The sequence below is a fragment of the Tachypleus tridentatus genome, chromosome 8 (assembly GCF_004210375.1).
Source record: "Tachypleus tridentatus isolate NWPU-2018 chromosome 8, ASM421037v1, whole genome shotgun sequence".
NCBI lineage: Eukaryota > Metazoa > Arthropoda > Merostomata > Xiphosura > Limulidae > Tachypleus > Tachypleus tridentatus.
Window position 1 is genome coordinate 72,046,338 of NC_134832.1, and position 13,859 is coordinate 72,060,196.

At 35.1% G+C, this 13,859-nt stretch overlaps 1 protein-coding gene across 3 annotated transcripts in view; it reads right to left on the bottom strand.

Annotated features, from left to right (window-relative positions):
- LOC143222645 (axin-1-like) overlaps positions 1-13,859 on the bottom strand; it is a 67,244-nt gene that overhangs the window by 40,657 nt on the left and 12,728 nt on the right. Inside the window, exon 1 of one of the 3 annotated variants that reach the window (XM_076449407.1) lies at positions 205-263. The exons of the other annotated variants lie outside the window; for them this stretch is intronic. The gene's annotated coding sequence lies outside the window, so the exon portion shown is untranslated. Of the gene's footprint in view, positions 1-204; positions 264-13,859 lie in introns of those variants that run through there. 3 annotated transcript variants of the gene reach the window in all.

Sequence of the window (13,859 nt, forward strand, 5' to 3'; positions counted from 1 at the left end):
AACGATCTTTTTTCTAAAAAAAAAATCATTTGACATGGGGAATATAGATGAATAATAAATACAGTACAGAAGTAGTGGACACCAATAAAACTGAAATACAGTAAGGTATGGTACTACACTATCAAAATTATATTATCAATTTCAATACAATATGAAACTGAAAGACTGCAATAGTTTTCTAACTAAAAAACTGGAAGAACAAACCTGTTTTACAAAGTCCACAAACTGTCGCCTGAGAGGTATGTTAACCTTAGCTGTGCGCGAGTCACAATGAAATTGACTTGAAAATAGCATACTTCATATAAATAGGTGGGTTGAATTTTCTACCTAGTGACGTAATTCTACGATTTGTACTGAAAAGTATGCGATTCCTATAGACTTTTAGTAAATATTTTCTTTTGCATCTTTGTTAACGCAGTAGCTGAATGACAATTTTAACAAATGTTATTTTAGCATTAACAGTAATTACATTTTACCCCTTAGATTTTTGATATACAATTAGGGTTCGATTTGGGCGATTTCTTCTCATCTCCACTTTATTTTAAGTTTGAAATGCAAGTGAAAAAAATGCATAAAATTAGTTAATTAGTAATGAACAGTGTATCTAAATAATGCATACTTATTTACGGGGTTATAAACGTACTTCTTGAATTAATACCAAAATGCGTCCCGCTATCTACACGCATAATGCCATTAAACAAGCCGTATTTACCTAATGTTAAGTCTATTCAACATTGTTTAACGATTTCTACAAATCAGTTATTCGTCAACACACCCGCCTCCACTCGAGTTTTATATATATACATCTTATAATGCAGACGAGGGCAAAGCATTCCTAAATACGTCCACAAGTCCTTACAAACGACGATTTTTCATAGCGATGTTTAATTCTATTCACTACTGTTTGCAACATTGTTTAATAAAGATTCCCTGTCTTCTTAAAACTCATTTCTGTAAATTAGGAATCCCACAGTAAAATTATTAGCAACGCTTTTTCAATTCTTTCTATTACAGAACACACCTAAGTACCAATACGATTAAAGGACAATTTACTCAATTTAAGAGTAGTGCCATTTGGTAGTTATCTGAACAATTAAGTCATAAGTGGTTTTAACACAAAATGATGAAGATGACGTTCCTGAACCTGTGTTAACAGGAAAATATCACGGAATCAAACTCAGAAAATTACAATTCCTCCAGTGAAGCGGATTTTACAAACTTTACCAAATACTTGTTAGATGAATAGTTACTTCTTTTTTTTTTTTTGAAAACATCATGTAGAAATATGAAGAAAAGAAACAAAAAACTTTCTGCTAGTCCAAATACAAAGTTGTTTCTTTAGAAAATAAATCCTAGAAACATTTTCCAATATTTTTTTTTTTATTATTTCTCTTATCACATTTCACGCGCCAATGGATCGTTCGGTTGCTCCTCGTTCACAAGAAATCCACCACTTTGTATACGTTACCTTCCCGCTGAGTCATAGCACGCAGGATCATTGAACTGTCCAAAAATCACGGTCTGCTCTTTGTGTTGAGTTATGCACTATACCTAAAGCTTTTCTTGATAACTTTATTTTGAACAATTCGTATCTTGAACTAGCCAATTAATGTTACTTAACGTAAGGATTTCTTTGCCAAGAACCTTATAGAACTCACATTTTTTTTCAAATTAACTGTTTCTAGTTGTCGTTATGTTTTCTCAGCTCAATAGACTGAGATAGAAATCTGGATTTTAGTGTTACAAGTCCCTAAATGTAACGCAGGCTTACAGGATGCCACTGTTTTTAGTACTGAATATTTTATTCAAGCCTTTCCAAGAATGCAGAAGTACGTACAAATATAAACAAACGTAAAATATTTTAGTGTAAAACTTTCATAATGGAAAATTTCATGCAAATTAAAAACAGCTGTACACTATACAATTCACAAAAATTATATATAATTGATACATATCAAAAGGTATACATGCAGAAAAAAACAAATGTATAAATGTTACCCGAAAGTAAATCGGTCACTGAGTTAACTGATACGGCCGACGATCATTCATACCACTGCACAACAAAGTTTTTGCTTCTTGAACACTATTGGGTGTTTCTTGTATATTTTTGGCTGCTGATCACGAAAATTACATCCAAATTTGCCCATCACGTAGCGTTTCACTGGAATCTTCAGTTTTGTAATGTTTTTTTCTTATATTTGTGTCCAAAAAATTTCGTTTCTGTAAGAGACCTATGAACAATGTTTTGTGCAGTCTGGGCATGTCCAAGTATGAAATAAGGCCAGGTTGGAAGCTGTTATGTGGAAGTATGCAGCCCGGGCATGCCTGGACAGGCCGGAGCCAGCTTGACACTGTATCAGCAGGATTATAAAAGTGGCTTGCATACACAGATGCTGCTCATTGGATTAATATAGACCTTATAATGTGTACGTATTGTTTCAGAATATAGCATTGCTTCAGTAGCACTGTAACAAGTAAGTTAGATATTATAAACGTTTTACAGGACGAATGGTGTCGGTCAATATGTCTCGTCAATGTCGCAAGAGCCGCGATACATTCTGCTATATTTGTGGCGAGTATACGCTTGTTCATCAGAGACGTTCAATGACTGCTCTTGTGAAGAAAGCATATCATCTGTACTTCGGCTGTACTTGTGCGACATGTGCTCTCTGTCTGAGAGCTTGGCTCAAAGGCACTCGAAAGACAATACTGTTTGCTGTCCCGATGATATGGCGAGAACAGAAACACCATTTGACGGACCGTTACTTCTGTTTGACTTTTGTGTCTGGTTTCTCTGCCAAAAACAAGTCAACCGAATACCCTAATATGCCTTCAGCAATAAAACCCATGCCACATGATGACAGTCTTCCAATTCCGAAACTGCCAGAGGAATGGACCTTAGATGAACCAGATGAAGAAACTGCAATGCAGGGAACTGGCAGTGACACTGATCCAGATATTGATCCGTGCTCCTCAGGCGATCCACATCTCGTAACACAGTCAGAATTAAACGAGATGGTCAGAGATTTAGGTCAAATTGCTGGGTTCAAGACTGCAGGAATGGTGTTTGCTGTCACTAAGTACGAAACTTTGTTTTTCAAAGCTGCCAAGATGATATAACCAAATTTTTTGCACAAGTTGACAGTGTCTATTTCTGTGTTGACATGGAAGGATTGTTCTCTGCTTTGGGTTGTGACCATGACCCGCAAAAGTGGCGTATCTTTATTTATTCATCAGTGTTAAGCCTCAAAGCTGTTCTATTAAACAATGACAACATTCACCCTTCAATACCTGTTGGCTATGCAGCACACATGAAAGAAACCTACGAGAACATGTAAATGTTGCTGAAGCACATCCAGTACAGCAAGTACAACTGGAATATCTATGGACATCTGAAAGTTGTTGCTCTGTTACTGGGATTGCAGCTCGGCTATACAAAGTACTGTTGTTTCATCTGTGAATGGGACAGTCGTGCCAAAGAGTCACATTATTCTAGACTGGCCACTCAGTAAAAAGTTAATTCCGGGAGAGAAAAATGTGGCGCATGAACTGTTTGTCGACCCAGCAAAGATTTTTTTGCCTCCTCTTCACATAAAATTGGGACTTATGAAGAATTTTGTGAAAGCAATGAACAAAGTAGGCGAAGGTTTTCGTATATTGTTTAAGACAGATGTTCCCAAGAATAACAACTGAGGCCAAGATCAAAGATGGCATTTTTGTTGGCTCTCAAATCAAACTTGTTATGAGTCACAAGCGGTTCGAATATCTGTTAGTTGGGCCGGAAAATATTTCCTGGAAAGCCTTCAAAGACGTTGTTGACTATTTTATTGGCAATTACAGAGCCCCACATTACATTCAGCTGGCAAACTTCTCAAAGCATACAAAACAATGAAGTGCAACATGTCACTCAAGATTCATTTCCTCCACTCACACTTGGACTTCTTCCCCGCAAATCTCGGTGCTGTGAGTGACGAACACGGTGAAAAGTTTCACCAGGACATTGTTACAATGGAAAAACGATATCAGGGCAACTGGAATCCGTCAGTGCTTGCTGACTACTGTTGGACATTGCAACGTGATGCATCGGACATTGAATACAAATGAAATTTGGAGCAAAACACTTTCAATTATGTTGAACTTAATAGCGTATTAGAAACATAAACGCAATTAAATACGTTATTGCCTGTAAACAGTTAACTGTCTATTTCTCAGAATTCCTACGTGATGAAGCAAAACCAAAACTATATTTGTGCATACCCACCAGGTACCTGTCACAATCAGCAAAAACTTTTCAGGAAGCAAAACTTTTCAAAAAAATTGTTGTGCAGTGTAACCGTCCATTACATTATTAGATCGAGTAATTATTAACAAATGCTTCTGAATGAAATTATGAACAATGTAACATTAGTATTTAACAATATGCTGAGTTTATTGAAAAAAAATTATGTATGATGTTTTTTATATCAAGAGCAGTTTGTAAGGAATCCATAAAATAAGATAAAATAAGAGACGCTTATTAAAACCGGAATTTTTTTTACAAATCAAATTGTTATTCGGAATGTTTGTCGGATTAACAGTATCTACTGTTTAAACTTTAGTAGATTTTACGCATTATTGTCTATTAAAGATCCCTCAAAATAATTTTTTAAGACATGTTTCTAACGTTCCTTTTCACAAAAGGTTTTGTTTACTGAATTTCTTGCAAAACTACTCAAGGGCTATCTGCTGTAGCCGTCTCTAATTTTGAAGTTATAGTTTAAAGGGGAGACAAATAGTCAAGAGTATCTACTACTAACAATAGAGGTACTCTTTACCAGCGAATAGTGGGATTGACTTCCACATTGTAATGGCTCCATGGTTGAAAAAGAAGAGCATGTTCAGCGACAAATTTCGACCACACGACCACAGATTAATCCTGTGTAATAACCACCAGAACATGCCTTACAAAACATTACTTCGTACAAAAGCGTCTTTAAGTGCACTGACTGATGGGTTATTTTGTACTGTGCCCACCATAGGGATCAAACTATACATTTTGGCGTTATATAAGCAAAAATCTTACAGATAAAGAGCCGAGAGGGGAAGATTTAAATTATGAAAAAGAAAAAAAGGGATAAGGTTTAGGTGTGGTTTTATGATATAAAACAAGTTCGTTATATGAAGGCATAACATCGTTGAGCTTCCATTAATTAGTAGACGCATACTAAATATTCAATTATATAAACAATTTCTTGCACTCCAGTAGTTAAACACAGTTGAAAACACATTATAAGACACTTTAATTTCATCGGTATCTCTTCCTGATCGCAGCAAAAGAAATATTCTAAACAAATCAACCACGATGTGTATATTTGTATGTGTTCCTTACACATTTCCACCTTTCTTATCAATTAGTACCAAACCTGATATATGGTGATAGAGCATAAGAAGAGATAAGTTATATACCCCCCAAACTAATTTAATATGTAATTTCGGGAAAACTACCAGTGTTGTGTATCCATCCTTCAACATTAGAATGAACTATGTAACCACTATTGTTAGAATCCTTTATAACAATGTCCTTTTTTTTTCAGTATTGGTATTTTTATGTATTTTCATTGCATTTTTAATGTTTATTATGTTAAGAAGAAAAATAAATAGAAGCATAACTTCCTATACTTTGTTATAAACGAGTTTTTATTTCATCATTGGACGGGTACTCCAGCTAGTACTCAAGTAAAATAAAAGCAACCTCACGCAAACTCGAAATTAGAGCCCTTTTTTAACATGTATATTTTATCGTTCCCACAAAATAGTTTGTATCCTAGTTTTAATTGCTGACCCACAAGTGCGGTGTTTCTGTTTTACTTTTCTTTTGACCTAGTTGTTTGGATGTGTGTGTAAACACTACCAAAAGAACACTTATACTTCTGAAGTTTTACGTAGGATTCAAAATGAAACGAAATAGTTTTAACGTGCAATCTCTGGTTCTGGAATTAATGGCATTTCAAACAATAGATATGTATGTAATCAGTAAGTTACAACAATAAAAATCAGGTTTTTGCATCTAGTTTCCAACGGTAAGTCCAACAAATATCCAAACAACAGAGACAATAAACCACAAAAAACATTTTACTTTCATCTGGCAATAAATGAGCATTGAAAAACAGTTCAAATCATTATTGGTGGTGTTGTGGTAATATTAACTCATTTTCTTTACTTGCAACACTTAGCTTTCGTGATTTATACATTTAAAATTCACCCCCTAAGAAACTATAGAAAATATTCCAACCAGACTGGCCACATGTTTAGATAACAATGTTTATCACTACATTCGTCTGGTGCGTTAGTTCATACGTCAGCTAGTTGTCTCCAAGCTTTATCGTGTTTTTCTACGCTTTAATATTACATGCTCTTTTAAGGAATACACAGTAAAGGTATTTCAATGTTCTGTCCACATTTGGAGCTTACGTACCTAATAATAAAAACCACCAGTTATCGCTCACATATCACCACGCTCACAGTTGAGTGAACTAGTTATGAGAGACAACAGCAAATTAGACACAACTCTCGTAAAAATTAATATCAAAAATGAGTTATGTAATTTACGTATTTCAAATATTTTCTTTCTTGAACTCGTTCTTTAAACAACTGTATCGCGTACAATGGTTGAAGGATAGAGTCTACTATCCAATCCTTGTTTTATAAACACACTAAAAAATGTGCTTGCGCCTCGCAGTTTTTATTTCGTTGCTTCTGATAAATGTTGTGTAAGTGCATAATTTGCCATATATCTTAAAACCACGATCAGCAATGGTACCCGTGCTATGTGCAATATTAACAAGTCAATTTCACATACATATATTAGAATTACAGCCTAATGTAAAGCTAATAAATCCTCATTAAACACAAGTGACAAGATCAAGCTGAGTTACATTGGTCAATTTTATAACAAATACAGAGATTACACAGAACAAATACAATAAAAAAAAAAACGAATGCAAAAGGCGACCGTATAAACACATTAAATTATAACTTACTGTAGCCACATTACCTCGAACTTACACATCGATCCTAATTGTTAAGTGATAGAAAAACGGAAAAGCAACTAGTCAATGATACCGAAAACTACCCTTCGGCTACCCTTGTCAATGAAATACGACCGTTTTGTACAAAGTACATTCTAATGAATTAAATTCCTAATGTTAAAATTCTTGGGCTACGTTTTGGCCAACGAATAGTGGGATCAAATGAAACATTGTAACGTCCCTCCGGCTGAAAGGGCGAGTACGTTTGGTGTGACGGGGATTCGAACCCGCGACCCTCAGATTAACCACCTGGGACTGCCAGCCCCCCAAAAAAACAAAACAAAAAAGAAATTCCAAACTGGAAAATGATCAATTTGTAAATGTTTTATCCCATAGAAAAAGGCAGAACTTAAAATTTATTTAGTAACGAAATCTCAACAACTAACAATGCTGAAGTTTGAACGTGAAAACGAGAACTAAATCTTAAAACACTTCTTCCGAAACCGTCATCGAAAGAATTTGATCAACAATTATTCAAGTTCCTGATAAAAGTACTTGTTTTTACTATCTATATGTTAAAAACGAAAGAGCAGGTACCAACAGGGATAGTGACAATAATTAAAGCTAATCTGTCAGCTGCTACACTGCATAAAAAGTGCTTGTTTCCCTAAAGGAGGTCGAAGGCCACCTGAAGGGATCACCTGCTTTAACCACTCGTACTACCACTAAAATGATATCACATATGAGACGCTTAAAATCGCAATTTGTACTGTCATGAAGTCAATAAAATATACGCATGCCATGAAACATGAAATGAATAACGCAGTCTGTGGGCTACAACAGAGCACGACATACGAACTTCAAAAGCAAAAAAATAGATATTTGTTACTCTTTATTGTGGTTTTTATTTACTCAAGAAACAGAACATTTCCGGGACCCTGTGAGAATACATAGTTAACTACAAACATATCTGCATGAAATATCTAAATAAATTGATTTACTGCAACAAGATATTTGACTGTTTCTGTTAATCGCAATGTTGTACAAGAAATTATCTGCACTGTAACCACAACAGAGATTGAACCTCTATCTATATCTCACGCTTATCTACCTCTAAGCCTAAGTAGGGCTGTTGAAGAGGCAGAGACAAGTTTATTTCACACGCGAGAAAATTATATTACACATAACATACAGTTGTTCATGATAATTTGTTTGATTTCGCAGAAAGCTATAGTTGGTTTTCTGTTTTACCCGAATAAGGATATATAACAGAAATGCCCATCAGGAGAAATATTAAAATACTGTATAACAGCGTAACTCAAATCAGAGGCCGAGTTATGTCCACTGGCTTAAATGACCAGGATGAAGATTATTTATCTTAATAAGGTATGGCTTTTCAGAAAGAGCCCGTACATCTCATAATGGTAAACATATTAACAGGAATTGGCTCATTATCAGTTAAAATAAGTTTTTACCTCAGGCGAGTTATTTTTAACATTTTCTTTTTAGTTCGCATCCTATTCATTACATAATTTACGTAAAGAGAGTCTTAATAAGTAAACAAATTAATTTAGAAATTTATGGAATAGCCTGACTACACTTAAATCCATAATTAACGGATTAGATTTATACAGTTGTCTGATGTTCTATCAGATATTACAGTTACAAATATATGGTCGATTTGAATTTCTTAACTTTAAATATGCCTTCCAAAAGCAGTGCCAAAGCTGTTCATTACTGGCGTCAAAATAGTACAAAACAAACATCGAAAAGGACATCAGCTAATAAATGAGAAAAACAATTAATGTTTGTTTTTGAATTTCGCACAAAGCTACTTGAGGGCTATCTGTGCTAGCCGTCCCTAATTTAGCAGTGTAAGACTAGAGGGAAGGCAGCTAGTCATCACCACCCACCGCCAACACTTGGGCTACACTTTTACCAACGAATTGACCGTAACATTATAACGCCCTCACGGCTGAAAGGGCGAGCATGTTTGGCGGGAAGGAACAATTAATGTAAAAACTTGAAAATAATACAAGTACAAAGTGAAATGTCACACGAAGTATATCCTTATATTGAATTTAAAAAAAAAGTACACAATAAAATTTTATAAAATAAAAGTCAATAGTGAATCAAGTTTGTTTTTTTTCACTGTACGATGAGATATTTTCATTACTAATGTGTATGGAAGAAATGGTGATTTTATCATACCCAACTAATAAATACGGGTATAGCTTGTTAAAGGCCACAAAATTAATCTTGTTTTCACAAGGTCATATACTGTATTGCAGTCAACGTCACACGGATACGAACCCTGCTGAGGATGTATGGTCCCTTCCTCACTGCAAAAGCCTCTCAAACAAGTAAATATCTTCTAGGATCATCTCCAACCTAGTTCTTCGGTTGTACTTACGTGCAATCCCATCATCTTAGAATTCAGAACTTTTATATATGGCGTGCGTTTACTCTATATTTTTGTCTCTGTGAGTGCGAAGAACAGATCCAGTAATATTAATGATGAACCTTTATTTTGTGTAATTTGATGAAACTACATTCTCGTTAATATGGATGTCTAACTACTTGTTAGTAGGCCGTATGTTACGACTGAAAATTTGTAGGTTTTAAATCAAAAATTACTTCAGCTTATTAGTAAATGCGAAACTCTTAAGAAAAATCCCATCATAATGAATTTTTAAAACTGCGTATAACACAACTTTTAAATTTGCCATAATTATGATAATGACAACCAAAGTGGTTTCTTAACGCTCTAAAATAAACGTAATGAAGATGTCGTACAGTACTGGTGGGTGCGAGTACCTTCATGTGGCATTTCTATCGTTCATAATGACATTTAGGATAAAAGGTGTCGTGTTTCTCGAATGTTGCAGTATTGATGTATTGGTGGGGGTGAGCAATTTCATGTGGTATTTGTCGTTCGGTGGATAAACCATGTCAAGAACCAAATGTACTGAACAGCACACATTTGAGGATGGAGGTTGTGGTACTTGGTCAATGAGACTACTTTTTGATAGAGAATGGTCCTACTCATAAAAATTAGTTATAGCCAGAACTCAGTTGAAACGTTTGACACCAAAATATGATACACAACATTTGGAAAAACAATTTTGCAACCAAATGTATCTGGTTTTTGGTTTGTTTTTTCTGAATTTCGCGCAAAACTACACAAAGGCTATCTGCGCTATCCGTCCCTGATTGAGCAATGAAAGACTAGAGGGATGGCAACTAGTAACCACCACCCACCGCCAACTCTTGGGCTACTTTTTTACCAACGAACAGTGGGATTAGGCGTAATATTATAACGCTCCCACGACTGAAAGAGTGAACATGTTTGATGGGGAGAGGATTCGAACCCGCGACAATCCAGATTACAAGTCGAACGCCCTAACCACCTGGTTTCGTTTTTAGAGTATCGTTTTTGTCGTTTTGATGACGTTCCAGAGCATTCTAGAGTACTTCACCTGAATTCAAGTCTGGATAGGTTCTAGATATAATTCACCTGAAACTAGCACTGAATATAGGATAAGTTTTTACAGTAAAATGTGTATTCTATATTTTTATACTTATTTTTTGGCCCTCTACAATTAACTTTTAAGGAAATTTTTCATAGACCCATAGTTTTTGTAAGCCCTAGGCACTGTGTCTATTGTGCCTAATAAATAATACGGTCCTGACTGGAAGTGTTCAGAAAAATATTTCTGTTCATCACACTCTTGAGTTAGAATTGCAGTGGAGGGAGGTATTATAAAATTTTTAAAAAATGTGTGGGAATACAATAAGACGAAAATGGTAAAGGTATGACTTAACGGGCGTGAATTATCAGCAAGAACACAAAAATCGCAGGCGAAAAGGTTTTTCTATAATTTTAAATGGGAAGTATAGCGAAACCATTGGGTGAGGATTTGCAGATTCGATGTTCTTATTTTGTTCTTGAAGAATAAATCCGAATGGAACCGAAGGGCAGTCTGAAACTTCAGTTTCTCTACGTGAGTTAAGATTAAGCAGCACCTAACTTTAGAGAATTTTGGATCATCGTGGGGTGGGGGGTGGGGTCCTTATATTCGGCTAACTAGTAGGATTGCTTCATAACATTAAAAGCTGTAAAGAGATCTGGAAATAGGACTAAGGAAGAAGAATTCCTAGATTGAGTGTGTCGCAGCTGCTGACTTCATCCTACAGAACAGCATAGAATTAAACGCGCTGCAAATTCAGTGTGGGAAGGAGGACCATTATTAGCCGGAGTATTATTTTCAAAGATTGTTAGTTACATGTTTATTGTGTTATTTATTAACACTGTACACGCTGTTACGATACCACGATATCTCTACATGACTAAACTTTTAAAATAACACATTTTGTTTACGAAAAAATTCAAGTATATATATATTATATATATTCATAACACAGGAAGGTAACTTCCACCAGCTGAAAAACTGGCAACAAACAAAGGATTACATACAAATGTTAACTCCCAGTATGGCTGTCATCTAAATTACAACCATGGTTATACTTACAAATTTAAAATAAGACAGCTGTGTGAACGTTACACAATGAGGGACACCTCTGACACAAGACTACAACTGTTCCTTCTACAGTTACATCAACACTACAAGACGTTTTGATTCAACATCACAAGCACATCATGTCACACGCAAATCCCTAACCAACAGTCTAAAAATAAAACTTTATGAAGAAAGGTGTCTTGTTACTCGAACTTCGATAGAGCAACTTTTAGGTAAACCCGATCCTTTACGGAATACGGATAATAATGTAACTGGAGTCATATTATCCGACCCACGCACCACAAACTCGAAATTTTAACCGCTTAACCCGGAATTTCGATACTCAGGATCCATTTGTAAAAAACGAAATATGATGATCAATCGCAATCCAGTAAATCCAACTTATTATATATTTATTAAATGAATAAATCAAACTTAAAATTTATAAATTATTACTTATTTTATAAGTCTGTTTATCTACAGCGACGTGCTTTAAATGTGCATTTTCTGAAAGCAGAGAGTTCACGACAAACTAGCTAAAAGCAGAATTATTTTAAATTTATTAAAGAAAGCCAAGTTGGCCAACACAATTGTACATGAAACTATAATAAGGTCAAAGAATTTATACACATCAGCTCTAGTTAGCTGGTTCACTTTCATGAACACACACACTATATATAAGACATTATTAATGCTTCTTAATCGTTAACGTTCTCAGGTTACAAACCTTATATATAATAGTCTGACAACACAACTAAACTTGCATATAGTATTCGCTTCGCTTCTTCTTTGTGGGTATATGGGTATGTTGAATTTTAGATACCCAGGAAGGTCAGGTGCAAAACACCCCTTCCTGTATCCCTAACTTTCATGTCAGCTATTACCATGTTATAGTTGTAGTGCTTTAGGGCCAGAATAACCCTCAGTATTCCGGTTCTTTTCAGAACCTTGAGGCCTTTTTTTTAATTTATGTATTTTTTAATTTTTTCTTCTATATATTTTTCATTTTTTAAATCTACTTTTATATATATAAAAGAAAGAAAAAGCTATGAATATTATACTAGTTTTAAGCGTCTAGTGCATAGTGGCCAGTTTGATTTATATTTCTTAAATACATATTCATTGGAGAGAAGTACTTAGGACTATGTTCATTATATACGTAGTGACTGTCGAGATCACACAGTATATCATTTTTATGCCAATTTTTAAAATAATTTAGTGCATTACGCAAGAGTCTATCAGATACTGTCTCTATGTTTGCATACTTGTGCATAAATGTGGATGAAGTACTACGGGGTTCTTTGTAAGCTGAGGTTAAGATTGAATTTTGTATTTTTTGTAATTTGTATAATTGTTTTTGTATTTTATTTATCCAGGCTGGACATGCGTATTCTATAATGGGTCTAATGTATGTTTTGTATATTATTATTATATTATCAGATGATGTGCCTTGATTTTTACCCGATAGGCTTCTTGCATAATTTGCTCTTTTCCAGATTCTTGTCAGGATATTGTTAGTATGCCGTATCTAAGCTAATTTGGTATCGTAAGTTAATTCTAAAAATTTATCCGGGGTAGCAGTCTGTAAAAGTGATCCATTCATGTATAACTTTGGTGGATCTTTTTTCAGTTTATCTAGTGAATAGCATATAGTATTCTGAGCACAAAAGGGTTTGGTTTGAATTTCGCGCAAAGCTACTCGAGGGCTATCTGAGCCAGCCGTCCTTAACTTAGCAGTGTAAGACTAGAGGGAAGGCAGCTAGTAATCACCACCCACCAACAACTCTTAGGCTACTCTTTTACCAAGGAAAAGTGGGACTGACTGACATTATAACGCCCCCACGGCTGAAAGGGCGAGCATGTTTGGTGTGACTGGAATTCAAACTCGCGATTCTCAGAGTCTAGTGTCTTAACCACCTGGCCATACCGGACCAGCACGAAAGGAAGAGGAGACAGTTTACCTTTATATCGCAGTTAGCTTTTACGCACGCAACCTGTTCAAACGTTTCTGCCATAAGTAGCCGTCTCACAAAAACCGAAAATTCTTATGTGTAAGTAAAACAACGACCTATGGAATCAAATATATTGAACATAGTATCTTTTCGAATTGCTAACAATCATAATTTATTCCCATAGAAACTATTCCGTTCTTTTCGTGACTGTCGTTATCAACCATGTCCATGAATTAATTGTATACCGGTTTGTAGGAACAAGTACCGATTATAATATGATTGATAAAACAAGAACTCTTCATACAGCAGGTTTTACTTACTATATGTCCACAGCACGAAACAGCCAAAGTTGCCAGTCTCACGACCATTTACTAACGATA